At 39.5% G+C, this 24,225-nt stretch overlaps 1 protein-coding gene and 1 non-coding gene across 9 annotated transcripts in view; one reads left to right on the top strand and one right to left on the bottom strand.

The window, feature by feature from the left end:
- SPIDR (scaffold protein involved in DNA repair) overlaps positions 1–24,225 on the bottom strand; it is a 456,553-nt gene that overhangs the window by 195,400 nt on the left and 236,928 nt on the right. The gene's annotated exons all lie outside the window — the stretch shown is intronic.
- Positions 240–347, top strand: LOC113225148. Its single transcript, XR_003309776.1, has one exon. It is a non-coding gene; the product is annotated as a U6 spliceosomal RNA (small nuclear RNA).

Here is a 24,225-nt window from a genome sequence, read left to right on the forward strand (position 1 = left end):
AAAAAAAAAAAAAAAAAAAAAGAAGGAAACAAAACAAAACCAAAACAAATATCCCACAATAATCATTTCTTGCCCTTATTATTGGAAAAAATAATCTATTCATAAAGAGAAAAATATGATTCAATTTATATAAATTTCCTTTTGAAGGCTTTGGTTTACTCTCTTTTTTTATAAAGCAAGACAGACAGCTGTATCAAATTTATAGAGGCAAAAACTGAAAACTCAAATATTAAATATAATTACTAGGACCAGAATAAAGAAGCTCAAAACTGAGAAAGAAAAACAGCAGTCTTGCATGGCCCCTGTGCAAGGATGACAAACAAATTCGTGAAGTGTTCCATATTTAAAAAAAAAAAAAAAAAAGAAAAGAAAAACAGCAGTCTTTGACAATGAACATTAACTTACTTAGCTCTTTTTTTTTTTTTTTGAGGCAGAGTGTCATTCTGTTGTCTAGGCTGGAGTGCAGTGGCATGATCTCATCTCACTGCAACTTCCACCTCCCAGGTTCAAGCAATTCTCTTGCCTCAGCCTCCCTAGTAGCTGGGACTACAGGCACCTACCACCACACCCTAGCTAATTTTTGTATTTTTAGTGGAGACGGGGTTTCACCATGTTGGCCAGGCCGGTCTTGAACTCCCGACCTCAGGTGACCCATTGCCTTGGTCTTCCAAAGTGCTGGGATTATAGGCGTGAGCCACCATGCCCAGCCTTAATTTACTTTCATAGTATTTTCTCCTTCCAAAGTTAATCTCAGCAACCTCTGGGAACTCCTGTTTTTTCTTTATTCTTTTTTTTTTTTTTGAGACAGTGTCTAGCTCTATCGCCTAGGCTGGAATACAGTGGCACGATCCCGACTCACTGCAACCTCTGCCTCCCAGGTTCAAGCAATTCTCCTTTCTTAGCCTCCTGAGTAGTTGGGCCTAATTTCTGTATTTTTAGTAGAGATGGGGTTTCACCATGTTTCCAGGTTGGTCTCAAACTCCTGACCTCAAATGATCCGCCTGCCTCAGCCTCCCAAAATGCTGGGATTATGGGTGTGAGCCACCATGTCTGGCCCTGTTTTTTCATTCTTTAAAAAATACACTAATTTTTAGAGTAGCTTTAGGTTTATGAAGAAATTAAGCAGAAATACTGAGAGTTCCCATATACTCTCTCACCTATCTCAGTTTCCCTATTAACATCTTGCATTAATGTGATATATTTATTACAGCTGGTCAGCCAATATTGACACATTACTCAGTAAAGTTCATAGTTTACATTGGGTTCACTCTTTCTGTTGTACAGGTCTATGGGTTTTGGCAAATGTATAATGGTACGTGTCCACCATTACAGTATCATACAGAAGTTTCGTTGCTCTAAACATACCCTGTCCACCACCTATTCATCTCTCCCTCCCTCTAAACCCCACGGATCTTTTTAATATTTCCATAGTTTTGCCTTTTCCAGAATGTCATACAGTTAGAATTATACCGCATGCAGCCTTTTTAGATTGGTTCCTTTCACTTAGCAATACACATTTAAGGTTCCTCTATGTTTTCTCATGGCTTGACAGCTCATTTCATTTTGTCACTGAGTAATATCCTATTGTGTGGATGAATAAGCACCAGTATGTTTATCTATTCACCTATTGGAGACATCTCAGTTACTTCCAAGTTTTGGGCATTTATGAATAAAGCTGCTATAAGCATTTATGTGCAGGTATGTATAGATATGTTTTCAACAATTATCTGGATAAATATCAAAAAGTGCAATTGCTGGATCATATGGTAATATGTGTATTTTTGTAAGAAAGTGCTGAACTGCCTTCCAAAGTAGCTGTTCCAATTTGCATTTCCATCAGCAATGAATGATAGTTCTGTTGTCCCATATCCTTCCCTACATTTGGTATTGTGTGTTTTGACTGTCAGCCATTCTAATAGATGTCTAGTGGTATCTCATTGCTGTTTCAATTTGCAATTCCTAATGACATATGATGCTAAGCATCTTTTAATGTGATTATCTGCCATCTGTACATCTTCTTACTGAGTTGTCTGTTCAGAGCTTTTATTAATTTTTTAATTGGGTTGTCTGTTTTCTTACTGAGTTTTAAAGTTCTTAGTATATTCTGAGTACAAGTTCTTTACAAGATATGTGTTTGTAAAGACTTTCTCCAAGTCCATGGCTTGTCTGCATTGTCTTAACAGTATCTTTCACAGAGCAAAATTTAAAAATTTTCTTAATCCAGTCTGTCACTGATGGATATTTGGGTTGATTCGGAATACTATGCAGCCATAAAAAAGGATGAGTTTGCGTCCTTTGTAGGGACATGGATGCAGCTGGAAACCATCATTCTTAGCACACTATCACAAGAACAGAAAACCAAACACCGCATGTTCTCACTCATAGGTGGGAACTGAACAATGACATCACTTGGACTCGGGAAGGGGAACATCACACACCGGGGCCTATCATGGGGAGGGGGGAGGGGGGAGGGATTGCATTGGGGAGTTATACCTGATATAAATGATGAATTGATGGGTGCTGACGAGTTGATGGGTGCAGCACACCAACATGGCACAAGTATACATATGTAACAAACCTGCATGTTATGCACATGTACCCTAGAACTTAAAGTATAATAAAAAAAAAATTAAAAATTTTAACAAAGTTCATCTTGTAAACTTTTTCTCTAACAGATAGTGCCTTTGGTCATTGCCAAAGTTGAAATCATCTAGATTCTCTTCTATCTTATATTCTAGTTTTATAGTTTCACAATTTACATTTAGGTCTATGATTCATTCTGAGTTGCTTTTTGGTGTAAGATCTGTGTCTAGATTCATTCTTTTTCATGTAGATGATCAGGTGTTCCACCACAATTTCTTGAAAAGATTATTTTTCCATTAAATTTCCTTTGCTTCTTTGTCAAAGATCAATTGACTATGTTTACGTCAATTTCTTGTTCTATATTCTGTTCCACTGACCTATTTGGCTATTGTTTTGCCTGTATCACTGCCTTGCTTACAATAATTCTTGAAGTTGGATAATGTCAGTTCTCTTTGTTCTCTTTCAGTATTGAGTCGGTTATTGTAGGTACTTTGCATTTCAACAGAAACTTTCGAATCAGTTTGTTGATAACCATGAAATAACTTAAAGGTATTTTGATTGGAATTACACCGAATCTACAGATCAAGTTGGGAAGAACTGACATCTTAACAACATTGAGTCTTCTTATCTATGAACATGGAATATACTGTTTAGCTCTTCTTTGATTTCTTCATCAGAATTTTGTACATTTCTTCAGGTAGATGTTTTATATGTATATATATTTAGATTTATACCTGTTTGATTTTTTGATGCAAATGTAAATGGCATTGTTTTTATTCTCCAATTGTTCATTGCTAGTATATAAGTAACTATTACATGTTAACATATTCTGCAGCCTTGTTATAATCACTTCCTAGGTTCAGGAATTTTTTTGGTGATTCTCTGGGATTTCTACATACATAATCATAATTATATTATCTGCAAATAAGGACAGCTTTATTTCATCTCTCACAATTGTGAGTGGTGAAAAGGGCATTCTTCCTTGTCTTGCTCCTGTTCTTAGTGGGAAAACATCTAGTTTCTCACCATTAAGTATGATGTCAGCTGCAGGTTTCTTAGAAGAGGTTCTTTAACAAGTTGAGGATGTGTCTTCTATTGCTAGTTGCTGACCTTTTTTTTAAACATCAAAAATGGGTGTTGGATTTTGTCGAATCATTTTCTTCCATCTATTCATAAGATACGATTTTTCTTCTTTAGCCTGTTGGTGTGATGTATTATATTAATTGCTTTTTGAATGGTAAACTTGGTCAAGGTAGATAATTCTTTTTATATGTGTTAGATTTGATTTGTCAATATGTTGTTAAATATTTATGTATCTACATTCACGAGAGACACTGGTCCTTAGTTTTCCTTCCTTATAATGTCTTTGCCTGATTTTTAATACTGGCCTCACAGAATTAGTTATTTGTTATCTGCAAATAAGGACAGCTTTATTTCATCCCTCACAATCTGTGAGTGGTGAAAAGAGCATCCTTCCTTGTCTTGCTCCTGCACTTAGTGCTTAAGTGTTTCCTTAAGTTTCTATTTTCTGGGAAGGATTATAGAATATTCCTTCTGTTTCTATTTTCTGGATGAGACTGTAGAAAATAGGTATAATTTCTGCCCTAAATGTTTGGTAAAATTTACTAGTGAACCCATCTGAGTCTGGTGCTTTCTGCTTGGAAAGGTTATTATTGATTTTCCTTAATAAATGCAGGTCTATTGAGATTATCTGTTTCTCCTTGTATGAGTTTTGGTAGAGTGTGTCTTTCACGTAATCGGTCTATTTCCACTAGGTTAATGAATTTGTGGGCAGAATTTTCCAAAATATTATTTTATTATCATTTTAGTATCTATGGGATCAGTAGTAATGGTCACTCTTTCACTTCTGGTATTAGTAATTTCTGTCTTTTTCCCTTTTCTCTTAATCTGGCTCCACATTTATCAATTTTATTAATCTTTCAAAGAACCAACTTTTTTTTTTCTGTTGATTTTCTCTAATTTCCTGTTTTCAATTTCATTTTAGGTTTGGGAGTACATGTGAAGGTTTGTTACAGAGGTTACATGTGTCATGGGGGTTTGTTGTATGTATTATTTCACCACCCAGGTATTAGGCCCAGTACCCAACAGTTATCTTTTCTGCTCTTCTCCTTCCTCCCCCCCTCCCCCCTTCAAGTAGACCCCAGTGTCTGCTGTTTCCTTCTTTGTGTTCTTAAGTTCTTATCATTTAGCTCCCACTTGTAAGTGAGAACATGTGGTATTTGGTTTTCTGTTCCTGTGTTACTTCACTAAGGATAAGAGCCTCCAGCTCCATCTAAGTTCCTGCAAAAGACATGATCTTGTTCATTTTTATGGCTGCATAGTATTCCATGGTGTATATGTACATTTTCTTTGTCCAGTCTACTGTTGATGGGCATTTAGGTTGATTCCATGTCTTTGCTATTGTGAACAGTGCTGCAATAAACATTCACATGGATGTGTCTTTATGGTATAATGATTTATATTCCTCTGGGTATATACCCAGTGTATTAGTCTGTTACCATGTTGCTATGAACAAACACCAAACACTGGGAAATTTATGAAGAAAAGAGGTTTAATCGACTCATAGTTCTGCATGGCTGGGATGGCCTCAGGAAACTTACAATCATTTTGGAAGGCATGTCTTCACAGGGCAGCAGGAGAGAGAATGAGTGCCAGCAGAGGAAATACCAGTCACTTACAAAACCATCAGATCTCATGAGAACTCACTCACTATCACTAGAACAGCATAGGAAAAATGGCCCCCATGATTCAATTACCTTCACCTGCTCCCGCCCTTGGATGGCCTCAGGAAACTTACAATCACGGTGGAAGGCACCTCTTCACAGGGCAACACGAGAGAGAATGAGTGTCAGCAGGGGAAATACCAATCACTTACAAAACCATCAGATCTCATGAGAACTCACTCACTATCACCAGAACAGCATAGGAAAAACGGCCCCCACGACTCAATTATCTCCACCTACTCCCGCCCTTGACACGTGGGGATTATTACAATTCAAGGTGAGATTTGGGTGGGGACACAGAGCCAAACCGTTATCACCCAGTAATGGGATCGTTGGATCAAATGGTAGTTCTGCTTTTAGCTCTGAGGAATCACCATACTGCTTTCCACAATGGTTGAACTAATTTACACTCCCAACAACTGTGTATTAGGGTTCCCTTTTCTCTGCAGTCTCGCCAGCATCTGTTATTTTTTGACATTTTAATAATAGCTATTCTGACTGGTGTGAGATGGTATGTAACTGTGGTTTTGATTTGCATTTCTCTAATGGTCAGTGATGTTGAGGTTTTCTTTTTTCCCCATATGCTTGTTGGCCACATGTATGTCTTGTTTTGAGAAGTGTCTATTCATGTCCTTTACCCACTTTTTAATGGGGTTTTCTCTTGTAAATTTGTTTAAGTTCCTCATAGATGCTGGATATTAGACCTTTGTCAGATGCATAGTTTGCAAATATTTTCTCCCACCCTGTAGGCTGTTTACTGCTTTGAGTTTCTTTTGCTGTGCAGAAGCTCTTTAGTTTAGTTAGATCCCACTTGTCAATTTTTGCTTTTGTTGTGACTGCTTTTGGCATATTTCTCATGAAATCTTTGCCCATTATTATGTCAAGGATGGTACTACCTAAGTTGTCTTCCAGGGTTTTTACAGTTTCGGATTTTATGTTTAATCTTTAATCCACTTTGAGCTGAGAATTTAAATTATCTTATTTATTAATTATTGGTAAAAATTATTTTGTTCCTTCTATTTATGATTTAATTCACTCTTCTTTTTCTGGTTTCCTAAAGTGGAAGTTTAGATTTACTGATTTAAATATTTTTTCTTTTCTATTGTGTACATTCAATGCTATAAATTTTCTTTACACTGCTTTCACTGAAACTTACAAATTTGGTTATGTTGCATTTTCATTTTCACTTGATTAAAATAGTTTAAATTTCTCTTGAGATTTCTTGATGTGTGTTAGAAGTGTACTGTTTAACTTTCAAGTATTTTGTTACTGAGTTCCAATTTAATTCCATTATGGTCTGAAACATATTCTGTATGATCTTATAATTTAAATTTGTTAAGGTGTGTTCTATGGTCCAGAATTTGGTCTGCCTTGGTGAATGTTCTGCATGAGCTTGAGAAGAATGTATATTCTGCTGCTGTTGAATCAAGTATTCTATAAATGTAATTAGATTCTGTTGATTGTGCTGTTCAGTTCAACAACGACTTTATTGAGTTCTGCCTGCTGGACCTGTCAATTACTTATAAAAGAGTGCTGAAGTCTCCAGCTGTAATAGTGGTTTTGTATATTTTTCTTTGCAGTTCTATCAGTTTTTTTGTCTCATGTGTTTTAAATCTGTTATCACATAAACACACATTAAGGGCTGTTACATCATCTTGGAGAACTGACCTCTTTTTCATTATGTAATGCTCCCTCTTTATCTTTGATAATTTTTCTTGCTCTAAAGTTGGCTTTGTTTGAAATTAATATAGGTACTCCAGCTTTCTTTTTATCAATGTTAGCATCCCCATCTGTGTTTTTCTATTTAAAATGAGGTTCTTATAGGCATTGAGTTTTATTTTTGTTTAAATCCACTCTGGGCCAGGCATGGTAGCTTATGCCTGTAATCCCAGCACTTTGGGAGGCCAAGGCAGGTGGATCACCTGAGGTCAGGAGTCCAAAACCAGCCTGATCAACATGGAGAAACCCCATCTCTATTAAAAATATAAAATTAGCCAGGCATGGTGGCGCATGCCTGTAACCCCAGCTACTTGGGAGGCTGAGGCAGGAGAATTGTTTGAACCTGGGAGACGGAGGTTGTAGTGAGCCGTGAGCCGACCCATTGCATTCCAGCCTGGGAAACAAAATAACCAAACTCTGCCTCAAAAAAAAAAAAAAAAAAAAATCACTCTGACAATCTTTATCTTTTAATTAGAGTTCAGATCAGTGATCTTTAAAGCAATTATTGATCTAGCAGGACTAATATCTATTTGTTACTGTCTTCTATTATTTGCCCTTGTTCTTTCTGTTATTGTATTCCACTCTTTTTCTCCCTATAGTTTTAATTGGCCATTTTATGTGATTTCATTTTTTTCTTCTCTTAATGTAATAATTTTAGTTGTATGCCACATAATCGTGGTTCAGTCAGTGGCAGACTACATATATGACAGTGGTCCCTTAAGATTATAATGGAGCTGAAAGATTCTTATCGCCTAGTGATGTTGTCCTGAGAAACTGACTAATAAGGCTTTCTTGGAACTGGAACAGGAATGCATACCTCAAGAAGAGGTAAGAGAAAAGGAAACTGCAGGAGAAGAAACAGAAGTAGAATCCCCAAGAAAATTCCCAGTGAAGGGTTTAGCAGAAGCTTTTACAGACCTCAACACGCTCCTTAAAGTCTTCTGAAAACATAAACCCCAGTACTAAAAGGTTTTCATTAATGTTGAGGAATGTTCACAGTGTATTCTCTGCTTATAAGCAAATCTATGATGATACAGCAACAAACCAAGTGATCCACCATAGATATATTTCTAAAAGGAATGACATCTGAAGAGGAGCCTCAGGCAGGTCCTTCAGGAAGTTTTCCAGAAGAAAGGAACTGTCATAGGAAATGACAGCTCCATTCACATTATTGCCCATGAAGGCTAGCCAGTGGGACAAGTTGTAGAGGCAGAAGACAGCGTGACATTGATGATCCTGACCCCGTGTAGGCCTAGGCTAATGTTTGTGTATCTCTGTTTTTAGCAAAAAAGCTTTACAAGCTTTTTAAAAAGGTTGGGCACAGCAATTCATGCCTGTAATCCCTTTGGGAGGCCAAGGTGGGAAGAACACCTGTGGCCAGGAGTTTGGGACCAACCTGGGCAACACAGCGAGAAACATTTTTAAAAAGTAGCTGGGTGAGGTGGCACATGCCTGGAGTCCTAACTACCTGGAATGCTTAAGTGAGAGGGTCACTTGTGCCCAGGGGTTTGAGGCTGTAGTAAGCCATGACTGCGCCACTGCACTCCAGTCCGGGGGACGCACGACCTTGCCTCTTAAAAAAAAAGTTATAAAAAATTTTGTTTTAATAGAAAAAAATTTTGAAATAAGGATATAAAAATATTTTTGAAATAATTTTGTACTATGTGTGTTATAAGCCAAATATTACCACAAAAAGATAAAAAAGTTAAGAAAAATTAAGTTTATGAAGTAAAAAAGTGACAGTAAGCTAAGGTTAATTTATTATTAAAGAAATGCTTTTTTATAAATTTAGTATAGCCTAGGTGTTCAGCGTTTATATAAAGTCTACAGTAGTGCACAGTAATGTACTATAACTTCACATTCCCTCACCACTCACTTATGGCCCCCGACCCCAGAACAACTTTCCAGTCCTGCAAGTTCCATTCCAGGTAAGTGCCCTATAGAGAGGCACCATTGTTAACCTTTATACCATAGTTTTACTGTACTTTTTCTATGTTTAGATATGTTTATTTTTTTTCTGACACCATGGTTCTAACGGTGTTTTGTTTTGCATTTGACACAGAGTCTCACTGTGTCACCCAGGCTGGAGTGCAGAGGCCCGATCTCAGCTCACTGCAACCTCCACCTCCCAGGTTCAAGTGATTCTTGTGTCTCAGCCTCCTGAGTAGCTGGGATTACAGGTGAGTGTCACCACACCCAGCTGGAGTTTCACCATTTTGGCCAGGCTGGTCTCGAACTCCTGGCCTCAAGTGATCTGCCTGCCTCAGCCTCCCAAAGTGCTGGGATTACAGACATGAGCCACTGCATTTAGGTATGTTTAGACACACAAATATTTATCATTTTGTTACAGTGTTCTATAGTGTTCAGTATAGTTACATGCTGTACAGGTATGTAGCCTAGGATCAGTAGTCTATACCATACAGCCTCGATGTGTAGTAGGCTATATCACCTAGGTTTGTGTAACTGCCCTTATGATGTCTGCATAATGATGAAATCACCTAATAATGCATTTCTCAGAACATATCCCCATCATTAAGTGATACATGATTGTACTTCCTTTTTTACTTTTTTATGTGGTTCCTCTTGAGTTTGATATGCATTTAAAAGTAATTCAAGTCCACTTTTAAATAACACTATGCCACTCCCCGGGTAGCACAAGTACTTTACAATAACAAAATATTTCTAATTTCTCCTTGTATCTCTTATAATATTGCTGTCATTCATTTCATTTATACATTAACTATGACCACTGAATACATTTTAGCTATTATTTTAAACTAACTTATCTGTTAGATCAACTGAGGTTTTATTTTACCTACATTTATTCCTTCACTTATAATCCTCCTTTCTTTATGTACATCTCCATTTCTGACCTATATTATTTTCCTTCCTTTTGAATAATTTCTTTTAACATTTCTTGCAAGGTAGCCTTAGCACTGACAAATTGTCTCAGTTTTTGTCTGGGCTAGTGTTTTATTTTTCTGTCACCTTTGAAGGATATTTTTGCTAGATATAGGATTCTAAGTTGGTGAGTTTTTTACTTCAATACTTTACTTTTATTTTTTATTTTATTTATTTATTTTTTGAGATGCAGTCTCGTTCTGTTGCCCAGGCGTGCAGTGGTGCGATCTCAGCTCACAGCAACCTCCGCCTCCTGGGCTGAAGCGATTCTCCTGCCTCAGTCTCCTGAGTAGCTGGGATTACAGGCGCGTGCTACCATGTCCGGCGAATTTTTTGTATTTTTAGTAGAGATGGGGTTTCACCGTATTAGCCTGGATGGTCTTGATCTCCTGACCTTGTGATCCTCCCGCCTCAGCCTCCCAAAGTGTTAGGATTACAGGCCTGAGCCACTGGGCCCGGCCTCCTTTAATACTTTAAATATTGTGCTACATCTTTTAGTTTGCAAGATTTCTGAAGGGAAGTCTGATGTAATTCTTATCCTTCTTCCGCTATAGGTGGTATGTTTCTGCCAGCTCCCCCTCTGGTGTTTTTTCTTCGTCTATAATTTTCTGCCATTTAAGTATGACATGCCTAAGTGTAGATTTTGTTTTATATATTGTTTTATTTATTCTGTTGCTGTTTAAGCTTCCTGAATCTATGGTTTGGAACATATCATTACTCTGGAAAAATTCTTTTTTTGACTTCCTGTGTTTTCTCTCCTCTGGTATTCCCATAACATGTATGCCATACCTTTTGCAAATGTACCACAGTTCTTGAATATTATGTTCCGTTTTTTTCTTTCGCTCTTTTTTCTTTTTGTATTTTAGTTTTGGAAGTTTTGGTTGACATTTCTTCAAGCTCACGAATTCTTTCAGTGGCCGTGTCCAGTCTACTGATGAGTCCATCGAAGGCATTCTTCACTTCCGTTATGGTGCCTTTGGTTTCTAGGATTTCCTTTTGATCTTTCCTAGGGTTTCCATCTCTCTCCTTTACCCACCTTTTCTTGCCTGTTTGTCCAATCTTCCCTTTAGAGCCCCTAGCATATTAATCTTAGGAATTAAAAAAATTCCTAGTCTGATTAATTCTAACATCTCTGCAAAATCTGAGTCTGGTTCTAACGCTTGTTCTGTTTCTTCAAACTGTGACTTATTTGTCTTTTAGAATATCCAGTAATTTTTTGTTGTTGAAAGCCAGACATGACATATTGTGTGAGACAGACTGCAGTATAAAGATCTTTAGTAAAAGGTTTTAAAATTTCCCTTTTTAAAAGTTTTTTTCCTTTTCCATTTTACATGAGATATATATTTAAATCAGCAGATGCTGGACTTGAAGGGGAAAGTATCAAGGATTCTTTTACTCACTTTTTTTTTGTAAAGACAGATTGGCCCCATGTGAACAGCTATATAGAAAAAAGTGATGAAACTGTTCTTGGTTTTATAACGATTTATTTTTAAAAATTACAATTATCCAGTGGAACAACATATGTGAGGTTTGTTATTATCATGTTGTTGCTGTTGTTGAAACAGGGAGAGTCCTGGAACAGAAAGATCAGAGCCGGACGAGCAAGCCACTAATGGAGAGTCTTTCCACAGAATCAGTATTTTCCCCATCCACTTCTCCATGAGATGTCAATCAAGACACACCATCTCGAAGTAGACAGTTTTTAAAAAAAAGATACACCACTGGTAAAAGTAATTTAGGAAAGCCAGAAAACAATGACAGCAATATGCTTGTGTGCCTTCACCATTTCACGTCCAATAAAAGAATAGTAGCTCTCTGTCCAAAGATGGAAATAGAAAAATAAAACAGTAGCCCGCAGGCAACATCTGGTGAACCCAACCAAGACTGGCACCAGTGGGGGCCATCTGGCGAACCATACTGATCCTAAGCTGGTAGCCAAGACAACACCTACAGAGGCTACATCTGGTTGACCTGGCGATTTTAATGAAGGGCTGTCTTTTATTGTTTGCTATAGTGTTTTCCAAAGCTAAAATTTTCTCTGGTGTCCATGTTTTTGTCTCCCCTGTTATCTTTGGGTTTCTCTACAGCCTTCTTCTTAAGTAAGGTCTGAGGTGCTCAGTTCTTTCCGTTTTATTCCTCTGTTACTACACAGGAGCCTTGCTAATGTGGTGGTATGGTATCAGGGTATGGGAGGTATTCTATAGTCCTATGATGAGGTCTAGGTCTTTAGTAAGCCCACTGTGCCTCTGGGCTGTGATCTTGACAGGTGCTTCTGATCTTTTTTCTCCCCAGAGAAACAGGAAGGCTGGAGGAAATCTGGAGTTGGTGTTGGCGTTTTTCCTTCCCCCTAAGTTAACTGGGCTCTGATAAAACCCCAATTGGTTAGACTCTGGTAAAATAGTTTATCTTGAGGGCTGAATGCTCCAGTTTACTGTTAAATGGCTACCTTTCCCTTTCCCCGACACAAGCACAACGAGTTGTTTCCTGATCTTCACAGTGAGAAACTAGCAGGGTTCCTAGACATAGAAGGTAAAACATAAAACAAAAGTGTGCCCACTCTCCCCAAGACAGGACCCCCTGGAGTGTAACTTGCAAGCTTGTCCACACTGAGCCTCTGGCAATGCGTCAAATAACTGAAGTTTTCTTAGGCTGGTTCTGGGTTCTGCTGGATACTTCTGCTCCAGGTCTTTTGCTCTGGGAAGCTGTGATTCTCTGTTTATTTGCCTGTCGTTTGCTCCAATTTGGGGGCAGTTGTTTGTTCTGTGACAATTCTCTGATGAAGCTAAAAACCATTGATTTTTAGTTTGTTCAGGTTTTTCTTATTGTGAAGATAGGAGTGACAACTTCCACCCGCATTACACGCCAGACTAGAAACCAGAAGTCAGAACCTCCTGCTTTGGACTGCTTCATTTTTATCTATTTAAACACCGTCTTGTTACAGTTCCTGGATGTTCAGTTGCCACATCCCTGCAGCACCCTGCAGTTAGCTCTGGGAATCTCCTCAACGGTTTCATTTCTGTACATTTGGTTCCTCTAAACACTAGGCAGCTGAATGCACCATCTCCATAAAACAGCCAAGAAGAAGCTGGGTTCATTTTTTTCTTTTTGCTCATGGTCTGCCACTACGTGACAGTTACGTGGTTTTTAAGGCTTCTTAGCCAATAAAGACTAGATTTTGCTCCCTGTGACCAAAATCCATGCCTTAAATTTTCTGATTTCTCTCTTAGCACTTAGCAAAGTAACAGTAAGGTAGCAGGACTCCACTCTTTGTTAATAGTAAACTCAAAATTTATTGATGTTTAATCTGGCTCTAATCCAATGGACCAGACCAGAATTAAATAACCAAGAACGGTGAGAAATGCACATGTTGTGATGTCAGCAAGGTCACTTGCTGACCCTAGGCATCATTGCAATGTTCCTCATTTCAGTACTGGGTGCACTGCCTCAGTGTGAGGAAGCCGAGGGTGGGAACAGCCCCACAACAGAACATCTTTCCTCTCTGTCCTTTCCACAAATTCGGAGGCTCTAAGTTTAACTCAGGGGAATACAAGATTCCTAAGGACACACAGGCTGATGCCACTATATGTTTCTGGATTCCTTCTGATCCACACTCAAGTTTTGCCAGGTATCTTAATGAGGTGGCTGGAACTACACTGAGAAGACTGTATCACATTTTCTACAACTGCAGGGAAAAGGGGTAAGCCCCTGACACTTCCCACAAATCTAGACAGCATATACACAACCTGGTGTTCTCTCAGGACAATTCAATAGGCACAGCCAGCTCTAACTAGCCAGCAGTGCTACCACCTTGTAACTTTTTTTTTTTTTTTTTTGTGAGGTAGGGTCTCACTCTGTCACCCAGGCTGGAGTGCACTGGCTCCTGGGCTCAAGTGATCTTCCTGCCTCAGCGACCTGAGTAGTTGAGACTAAAGGCGTACGCCACCACACCTGGCTAATTTTTGTATTTTTGGTAGAGACAGGGTTTCACCATGTTGGCCAGGCTGGTGTTAAACTCCTGACCTCAAGTGATTCTCTCACCTTGGCCTCCCAAAGTGCTGGGATTACAGGCATCAGCCACTGCACCTGGTGGTGACCTCTTTTTATAAGTTCTTTCTTCATACAGAAAACTTTGGAAACAGAGAGAACATAAAATTTTCTAAATTTTCACCTATGTTTGTTAAAGAAAAGAAAGTAGATGATTCAGTTAGTAATGCCACAGCTAGAACCATAAAAAGAAAGACACTTTTTTTGTTTGTTTGTTTTCCAGGCTGTCTCCTATTCTGGTAAATGGAATATCAGGATTCTCCACAGAATCCTGTGATGACAAGGCAGCAAGCAGCTGCCCTTTGGCACGGCATGTAAATGAACTCAGTCACCCCCTGGGTTTTCCCCTCTTCTTTCCCTGCTCTTTAGGAGGACACAGAATCATAGGGAGTAACGAGCTGAAGTTTGCTCTGTACTTTAACAGCAGGCAGGGAGCCAAACTGCAAATACAATGACCAGATTCAGTTTTACAAGCAAACACTGGAACTGAATTCACCCTAGTCCGGGAAGAATGCCTCGGATCAGAACTAGCAGGAAATCCAATTCAAAACAGGGTGTGTCATCCCTAATTCACAGTGTGGCCTTTACACCTTTCATGAAGTCCTTTGGAAATAAAAGCTTCCTTCTGTAAAAGGTCTCCCCTAAAAACTACATTTTACTAAATTGTATCAGAAATATTTTGCAGGAGATGTCTGAATTCCCAACACTAGCACCCTTGGTACAAAATATTAGTTCCACTATTTCTCCTCTGAATATTATTAAAGTTTTAGAATTTATTAATAATTACTTAATTCTCCCAATTCCCTTCAAACCTCTGAGTGTTCTCTGACATCATGTAGTAGCAACTCCTTTCTTGTTCTCTGGGTCACTTGAATAACTTAATATGAAAATGCTTTGAGACCTTCAGAGAATTAGGCCAGTGGCATATTTTGGCCCAGGCATCCCCAAGATATGCCAGGAGGTTTACGTGCCTGTCTCTCTGCCTCCAGCTGGCCAGGGTTGTCCCAGGGCTCTGAGGAGGAACACACGCAAATGCTGAGAGTCTGCAGTTCCTCGGAGGTGGTCAGGAGAGGTCAGGACCTGCTGCCCATGGCTGACCCACCAAAATGGTGCTGCGACAATAGGATACCAAAGGCTTGCAGTTAGGCATGTGAAACAGTGAGCCACATGCCAGATATACACATTTTAATCTGGATATACATGGGAGGAGAGTATATGAGAAATGATGAAGCACAGGCTTCCTAAACTGGTTTAGAAGAGGAGGAGGAGGAGATTTCTCATCCACACAATGACAGTACTTTTTATGTTAATTCTTAGTTTGCATAATCTAGTTTCAGGTGGAGAGTTGCCTGATTTACCTAATAAAATACAGGATGCCCAGGTAAATGTAAATTTCAGATAAACAATTAATTTTTTTTTTAGTATACATGTGCCTGGTAGTTTATAAAAAATTCACATTTACCTGGCACCCTTTATTTCATTTGGTAACCCAACTCAGGTGTTAATTCTAATTAATTCATCTCCAAAATAACTTTTAGTGGTATTTTAGAAGCTACCACACCAGGTATCCTTCTGACACTTCAGGACACTTAATCCATCACTGTGTTTTTTCATGAGTGTATGGACAAAACTGGCATCTCCTCACCTCTTACAGGAAAACAGAGAGGCCTGCAGTTCTGTGGGAAGACTTCAAAACAGCTCTCAAAAACTAAAATTGTATCACCAGAGAAACTGGGTTATGTAATGGTGCATACCACACTTCTGTTTTCCTGAGGAAGTTAGCACTTCTTATTGAGACGGCTGCGGGCTGATCGTGCTGTTATCACCACTAAAAAACAAAAATCGGTGAGGCCCCCCAGAGGCTGCTCAGCACTATGTAACAGAGAAAAGAGGGGCAGGCCTGGGTGCAGGGTGGTCAAATCCGTGATCCAGCCTGACCCCCATCACCAGCTAGCAGGGAGACAGACTCACAATGAAGATAAAACAGAGCTGCTGTACTGGCTGGACCTGAGGTGGTTTATTTAAGTTGGCAGCTACATCGAAGGACTTCTAAAAAGCTCAAGTGACAGTTATACCTTTGTACTCTCCACATTCAACAGTCCTTTTCCCTTAAAACATGCATAATCTTCAAACGTCCCTGACTAGGTGGAAATGCGTCTTTCTTCCAAGCCAACTTCTCAGTCCACATTAGTCCATACTTGGCTACAGAATTGATGTTTGTGGCCACAATCCTACTAGAAACCACCTTTGGGTAATATCCTTATCTTGTTGATCTGGTTAGGGTCAAGTAAAACGAAATAGGTTTTCAATCAAATACTAAGAAGCTCACAAAATGGAATTTAGGTGAAAACACACCAAAGTAGTATTAAAGTTCAAATTCCAAAAGAAACACTTGCATTAAAAAATAAAAGCCATGCCTAGTGGCTCTCTATGCCTGAAGTCCCAACAATTTGAGAGGTGGGAGATCGCCTGAGCCTGGGAGGTCGAGGCTGCAGTGAGCCGAGATTGTGCCGCCGTACTCCAGCCTGGGGGACAGGGGGAGACTCTGACTCAAACAAATTAAAAAAATAATAATAATAAAAATAAAGAAGGAAGGAAGGAAGGAGGGAGAAAACCACACACACACACGCGCACACACACACACGTGCACAAAGATCACTGTAAATCTTTAAACTATTCCTTTTAAAACAATGTGACAGAAACATCATGAGGTTACTAGAGAATTCACAAATAATGCATAATATAGAGCTTTCTCAGAAACAAAGTACTACCACCTAAAGAAAAAATAAAACCTATCCAAAACCAAGAATCCTAGGTAAATAAAATGCTTTTAGCATTAAAAACTAATAATAAAAATAGGTTTAAAAACCATGTTTTTAAAAATTGCAACAAATACTTCTTACTTTTAACTGTCTTTTTTAAGAGAGCAAAGCAATGGAATATTGTGCATCCCACACAGTGTGACAATGTGTGATTTTGGATAGGAACACATTTGAACCCTAACCAACCTTGGCAGGAGGAGAGGGTGGGAGAGTCATTCTCCTGGGGTCACGCCAGTAACCAGGACATAGAGACTTCCTCTTTCCCTAAGAGCTCACAGGCCCTTCCCATTCCCACACTGGCTCAGATCCTTCAGCAGCCTTTCCTGCTGCTGACAACCAAATGGAGAAAATAAATGAACTTTAAAACAGCTATTTTCTTCACAGATTTAGGGAAAGACACCATGTAAGGGAAAACACATGTGGGTAGATACAAAATACAGTCACGTATTTATTGCGGATGCTGCAGAAATCTTGGAGTCAAAGCACAAGCTTCATTGGTAAGAGTGGAACACAGCAGGAGAGGCTGACCCCTTCAGTATCACAGTTCTTTTTCTCCTGCTCATTCATATATTTCTTTTCTTCTTTTTTCTTTTTGTTTTGAGACAGACTGTCACTCTTGTCGCCCAAGCTGCCAGGCTGGAGTACAGTGGCACGATCTCAGCTCACTGCAATCTCTGCCTCTCAGGTTCAAGCGATTCTCCTGCCTCAGACTCCCCAGTAGCTGGGATTACAGGCACCCGCCACCATGCCTGGCTAATTTTGGTATTTTTATGAGAGACGGGGTTTCACCATATTGGCCAGGCGTCTCAAACTCCTGACCTCAAGTGATCCGCTCGCCTCTGACTCCCCAACTGCTGGGATTACAGGCATGAGCCATCGTGCCCAGCCTCATTCATATATTTCTAAGAACTAGGAACATACTTCATTAACACAAAATACTCCCCAATCTTGATTAGATTTCAAAACTAACTAGAAGAATCCAAACGCAAAATGGATCTCTCTTCTAAGCTGTCTTGAGTAGAGGAAAATAAAAAATAAAGAGTGGCTGGGCACGGTGGCTCACGCCTGTAATCCCAGCACTCTGGGAGGCTGAGGTGGGCGGATCACGAGGTCAGGAGTTCAAGACCAGCTTGGCCAACATGGTGAAACCCCGTCTCTACTAAAAACACAAAAATTAGCTGGGCATGGTGGTGCGTGCCTGTAATCCTAGCTACTCCAGAGGCTGAGGCGGGAGAATTGCTTGAATGGGGACCCAGGAGGTGGAGGTTGCAGTGAGCCGAGATGGCGCCACTATACTCCATCCTGGGCGACAGAGCAAGACTCTGTCTCAAAAAAAAAAAAAAAAAAAGAAAAGAAAAAAAAGAATCACAAAAAAACAACTGGGTATCGTTTCTGTTATCTTCCATGTAGGCTCTGTAATTTCTTCATTTATAGCCACACGCATCCCATAATACCCAAGACAGAAATTTCTGGTATTAATTATTTGCCCTTAAGGAGAAAGCAGTAAAGAAAGGAAGAAATGTGAAACATGGTTATTACTAGTTGACTAGCCAAAGCATGTCCAATTAAATCTCTAGTAAAACTGAATGAAGTTGACCTAAATTTTCCCTTGGAACAGCCGATAGAAACAAGGAAGGGTTCAGAGGCATACATGGATCCCGTCCAATCTTTGTGATATATCACCCCATTCTTCAGAGCCTCTCTATTGTCAGACGTCTCGGATCCAACATTCATTCTCAAAATGGTACACATGCATTTTCCTCTAAAGAAGTGAAGCCTTTTTACTTTTCTTCAGAGCAAGGCCATGTCTACACTTACATCAACGCCATATGAAGCAGCAGGACGAGGTCATGCTGAACACACAAAGGGAAGGTCACAGTTCTGGAGTAATATCCCTGGAAAAGTCTTTGAGCCTCATCCAGTTTGTTAAGATTTTCTCAGGGCCATCAGCAAACCCTACTTTCATCTACAGATTATAGGATGACAAGATGGGGTTCTTTTGGGAAGTCATGCCTAGTGTCACACAGCTTTGTGATCTACTGGTAGTGGGAATTCAGCAAGTTATTTAACCTCAATGACTTCAGTTTCCCCATCTGCAAATTTACAATAATGCCTCCCTTCCATTTGTGTTAAGGATGAAAAGAAATAGCCTACACAAAGCATTAAATACAGTTGGCTTCTTTTTTGAAAGGAGTAAGTTAAGAATTTTCATGCCAGTTTCAGCCCATGGTCTTGTGCTGCCAAAGATTAGACCAAAAGGGGTGGGAATTGGCTCTGAGGCTGACAGAGAAAAATATTCATGCTACAAAGATTCTGAAGGCTAGATTTTTAAATGAACAAACTACTCTTTAGCCAGACTTCTGGGAGCTTGCTTGACACAAGTATAAAATTAAACAATTCAGGTTTTGTTCAGTTCATACCAGACACTCAACATATACCAGTTTCAAAAGGAAGAAAAAAGTTGAATGGAACAGGTCCCTGCCATCCATGGGGCTTACACATGTTCAACTGATCATTAACAAGCTGGGGGATCATTTAACGAGCCGGCTGATCAATACAGGAATGTGTACAGAGCTTATAAAATATTTGCCTCTCCGTGTTACAAGAGGTGTGTCACTAAAATTCCTGTTTATAATTTTTCAGAAAAACTAAAGATAACTAAGTGGGAATCAAATAATAGATACTCCATAGTCAAATATAACTATATTATCTATAGTTCACGCTATAAGATTCTTGGTAGCTAACCCCTTTTCCTCCCATAGGATTCGGGATGAATTTGTGCTATACCAATTGGTATAAGGGCTTAATATAATGACGAGAGGTAGAATTTTAAAATCTGTCACACTCTGCTCATTGACTAATTCAGTTGTCTTTGATCATATACCTTGTTTAAAAATTTTTAAAGATGTCTCCAATCAAGCATATGTATTTATAAATTAATCTTTTTTTTTATTTTGCAAACTTGCTATCACATATAATCAAAGTATCTTTTTTGTTTGTTTTTTTGAGGCAGGGTCTTGCTCTGTTACTTAGGCTAGAGTGCAGTGGTGCCATCACAGCTCAGTGCAGCCTTGACCTCCTGGACTAAAACAATCCTGCCACCTCAGCCTCCTAAGTAGTAGGGACTACAGGCCTATGCCACCATGCCTGGCCAATTATAAATTTTTTACTACAGACAGGGTCTCGCCATATTGCCCAAACTAGTTCTGAACTCCTGGTCTCAAGTGATCTTCCCTCCATACTTTGGACTCCCAAAAGTGCTAGGATTACAGGCATGAGCCACTGCACTTGACCAAAGCATCTTTTTAAAAACTTTGTTATGGGGTTTAAAAGAACACAAAGTGGCCAGGCACAGTGGCTCACTTCTGTAATCCCTGCATTTTGGGAGACCCAGGTAGGTGTGTCACTTGAGGTCAAGGGTTTGAGACGAGCCTGGCTAACATCGATGAAACCCTGCCTCTACTAAAAAGACAAAAATTAGCCAGGCATGATGGCACGTGCCTGTAATCCCAGCTACTCAGGAGGCTGATGCAGGAGAATTGCTTGAACCCAGGAGGCAGAGGTTATAGTGAGCTGAGATCGAGCCACTGCATTGCAGCCTGGGCAACAAGAGCGAAACTCTGTCTCCAAAACAACAAAACAACAACAACAACAACACACATAGCCAGGTCAGAGAACTGTCCACTCTATCATTTTCTTGATCTTATGTACTTGGCATTATTAAATTATTTCCAACCTATAGTTCTTTACAGGAATCTTAGAGCTTGGCTTTCAAAGGTTTCACCAATTATTCACATTTCTTCATTTTGCTAACATAAGACATTAAAAGTAGCATAAGACTTGAGGCTGGGCACAATGGCTCACGCCTGTAATCCCAGCACTTTGGGAGGCCGAGGTGGGTGGATCACGAGGTCAGGAGACTGAGACCATCCTGGCTAACACGGTGAAACCCTGTGTTTACTAAAAATACAAAAATTAGCCGGGTGTGGTGGCAGGCGCCTGTAGTTCCAGCTACTTGGGAGGCTGAGGCAGGAGACTGGCGTGAACTCGGGAGGCGGAGCTTGCAGTGAGCCGAGATCATGCCACTGCATTCCAGTCTGGGCAACAGAGCGAGACCCCATCTCAAAAAAAAAAAAAAAAGTAGCATAAGACTTCAGTGATATAACAACATGCCCTATCACCCCAGTTCTAGCGAGTGGCTGTCACCAGATGTGATGCTCTGGTGTGAGTGTGCTCCTATTTCCCAATGCCTTCAGCACAGCGTCTAGACACATAATGGGACCACCATAACATTTATTGGTCAAATAAAGAGAAAAGCATTATAAATCAAATAAAAAGAACTGTTTCAAATATTTCAAAAGGGAAATGCTATAAACATTTCTACTCTCCTAACTGAGATAATTAGGTGAAGCCCAAGGCAAAATAGTTACCATTGCAAGAATGTTGGAGCCAATTAAATGGAGCAGCAGTTTCTATAATTTAATTCCTATTAATAAGTTCCTGAATATCACAATAAGCACATCACAAGAATACACCTGAACTTTTAGGATGCCTGCATGTCTAGCATGAGGTGAAACTGGAACTAACAAAGTGCCTGGCTGCTGTGTCAGACCAATGTATCTATGAATTGCCACCAATGCACTTTTTCACGTGGAGAATATCTGTGAATGCTCACTGAATAGCCTACAATTACTTTAAAATATTTTTTTAAAAGTATTAACAACCTTAGAATTTAAAGTAAAAACTCCAACTACAGAGTGTATATTAATTTAGTGAAAGAGATTAGAATGAGAAAGAAAAGCTATAACACAATGAAATAGAATATAGTCAAGAACTCTTACGATGTATAGGAATATAATATACGATAGGAGAAGCATTTAAAATCAGTGAGGGAAAATTATTCAGAAAGTAGTGCTGATAAAATTGTTTGAAAAACAATTAGAATTAATCTCTACCCTCAAATGATACATCAAAATAAATTTCAGATGGATTAAACAGTTAAATACGAATAATGAAACCATGAAAATTAGCAAATTTTTCATTGATTTCATGATTACAAGATGTTCTCACTATGAATAATTTCATAAACTTCTTTTCAAATTATTTAATGCCTACATATTATTGATAGCTTTAGGTTAAAAGTATGTTTTCTGAGAAAACTACAATCAGGATAGGTGAACATAATCATTTTGGATACTTAATGAATTTGATACAAATACATCAACAGAATATTGTGTAGACAGACCAGCTAATGAGGGAGGAGCCCACTCTTTTCTGAGCCCTCAGGGATAAGCAGCCTCAGGGACATCTGTGGTCATGGATATGCACCTCATATCAAGCAACCAGTGTCTGTGGGCACGGGGAGGGCTGGTATTGGAGTATAAAGGATTGATGAGGAGCTCTCTGTATCTTAGTAGCAGACTTCTATTTTTTTTTTTGTTGGAGACGGAGTCTCACTCTGTCGCCCAGGCTGGAGTGCAGTGGCCAGATCTCGGCTCACTGCAAGCTCCGCCTCCCGGGTTTATGCCACTCTCCTGCCTCAGCCTCCCGAGTAGCTGGGACCACAGGCGTCCGACACCTCGCATGGCTAGCTTTTTGTATTTTTTAGTAGAGACGGGGTTTCACTGTGTTAGCCAGGATGGTCTCAATCTCCTGACCTTGTGATCTGCCCGTCTCGGCCTCCCAAAGTGCTGGGATTACAGGCGTCAGCCACAGCACTCGGCCGCAGACTTCTATTTTGCAAGTAATAGTAATAATTATTTTTTTAAGTGGGGGTATTTCATAATTTAAAGGTGTATCTGCCAGGCACAGTGGCTCACACCTGTCATCCCAGCACTTTGGGAGGCCTAGACAAGTTGATCACTTGAGGTCAGAAGTTCAAGACTAGCGTGGCCAACTTGGTGAAATTCTGTCTCTATTAAAAACACAAAAAATTAGCTGGGCATGGTGGCAGGTGCCTGTAATCCCATCTACTTGGGAGGCTGAGGCAGGAGAATTGCTTGAACCTGGGAGGCAGAGGTTGTAGTAAGCCAAGATTGTGCCACTGCACTCCAGCCTGGGTGACAAGTCATCAGGGAAATGCAAATCGAAACCACAATTAAATACCACTTCACACCCATTAGAATGGCAATTATCAAAAAAAGAAAATAACAAGTGTTGGTGAGAACGTGGAGAAACCGAAACTCCCATGCATTGATGGTAGGAATATAAAATGATGCAACCTCTGTGGAAAACAATATGGCAGTTCCTTAAGAAGTCAAACCATAAAATCCATCAATTCCACTCCTAGATCTATAGCTGAAAAAAAATTGAGAGCAGAAACTAAACAGATACTTGTATATTTATGTTCACAGAAGCATTATTCACACAGTAGTCAAGAGGTGAAAACAAATATTTCACAGGATGAACAGATGAATGGATAAAAAAAATATGGCATATACATACAATGAAATATTATTCAGCCTTAAAAAAGGAAGGAAATTCTGACACAATGTGGATGAACTTTGAGAACATTATGCTAACTAAAATAAGCCAGACACAAAATAACAAATATTGTATGATTCCACTTAAGAGTTACCTAGAATAGGCAACTTCATACAGGTAGAAAGCAGAATAGAGGTTACTAGGGACTTGTGGAGAGAAGAAGGAGTTAGTGTTTAATGGGTACCAGAGTTCATGTTGGGGATGATGAAAAAGTTCTGGAAATGAAAAGCGGTGTTGGTTGCGCCACATTATGATTGTAGTTAATACCACTGAAAATACATCTAAGAGTGGTTAAAATGGTAATTTTTATGTTATGCATATTTTACCACAATTTTTCTAAAAAGCATTTCATGAGGCTGGGTATGATGGTTCATGCCTGCAATCCCAGCACTTTGGGAGGCCGAGCCAAAGAACTAACTACTTGAGCCCAGAAGTTCAAGACCAGCCTGGGAAACAAAGGAAGACTTTGTCTCTTAAAAAACAGACATTGGCTGGGCACAGTGGCTCACGCCTGTAATCCCAGCACTCTGGGAGGCCGATGTGGGCAAATCACGAGGTCAGGAGATCAAGACCATCCTGGCTAATATGGTGAAACCCTGTCTCTACTAAAAATACACAAAATTAGCTGATATGGTGGTGCGTGCCTGTAGTCCCAGCTACTCAGGAGTCTGAGGCAGGAGAATCTCTTGAACCCGGGAGTGGAGGTTGCAGTGAGTGGAGATCGCACCACTGCACTCGAGCCTGTGCGACAGAGCGAGACTCCATCTTAAAAAGAAAAAGAAGGTGTTTCATGGACTGTATGTGTATACACAAAAAAGCTTACAGAGGAAATGTATTTCTGCCTCAAAGAAGAGCAATTTCATTTATTCAGTCAACAAATGTATTACGCTTATGAGATCTGCATAGAAAACAGTTCAGACAATTTAGAC

The sequence above is a fragment of the Piliocolobus tephrosceles genome, chromosome 7 (assembly GCF_002776525.5).
Source record: "Piliocolobus tephrosceles isolate RC106 chromosome 7, ASM277652v3, whole genome shotgun sequence".
NCBI classification, from domain to species: Eukaryota; Metazoa; Chordata; class Mammalia; order Primates; family Cercopithecidae; genus Piliocolobus; species Piliocolobus tephrosceles.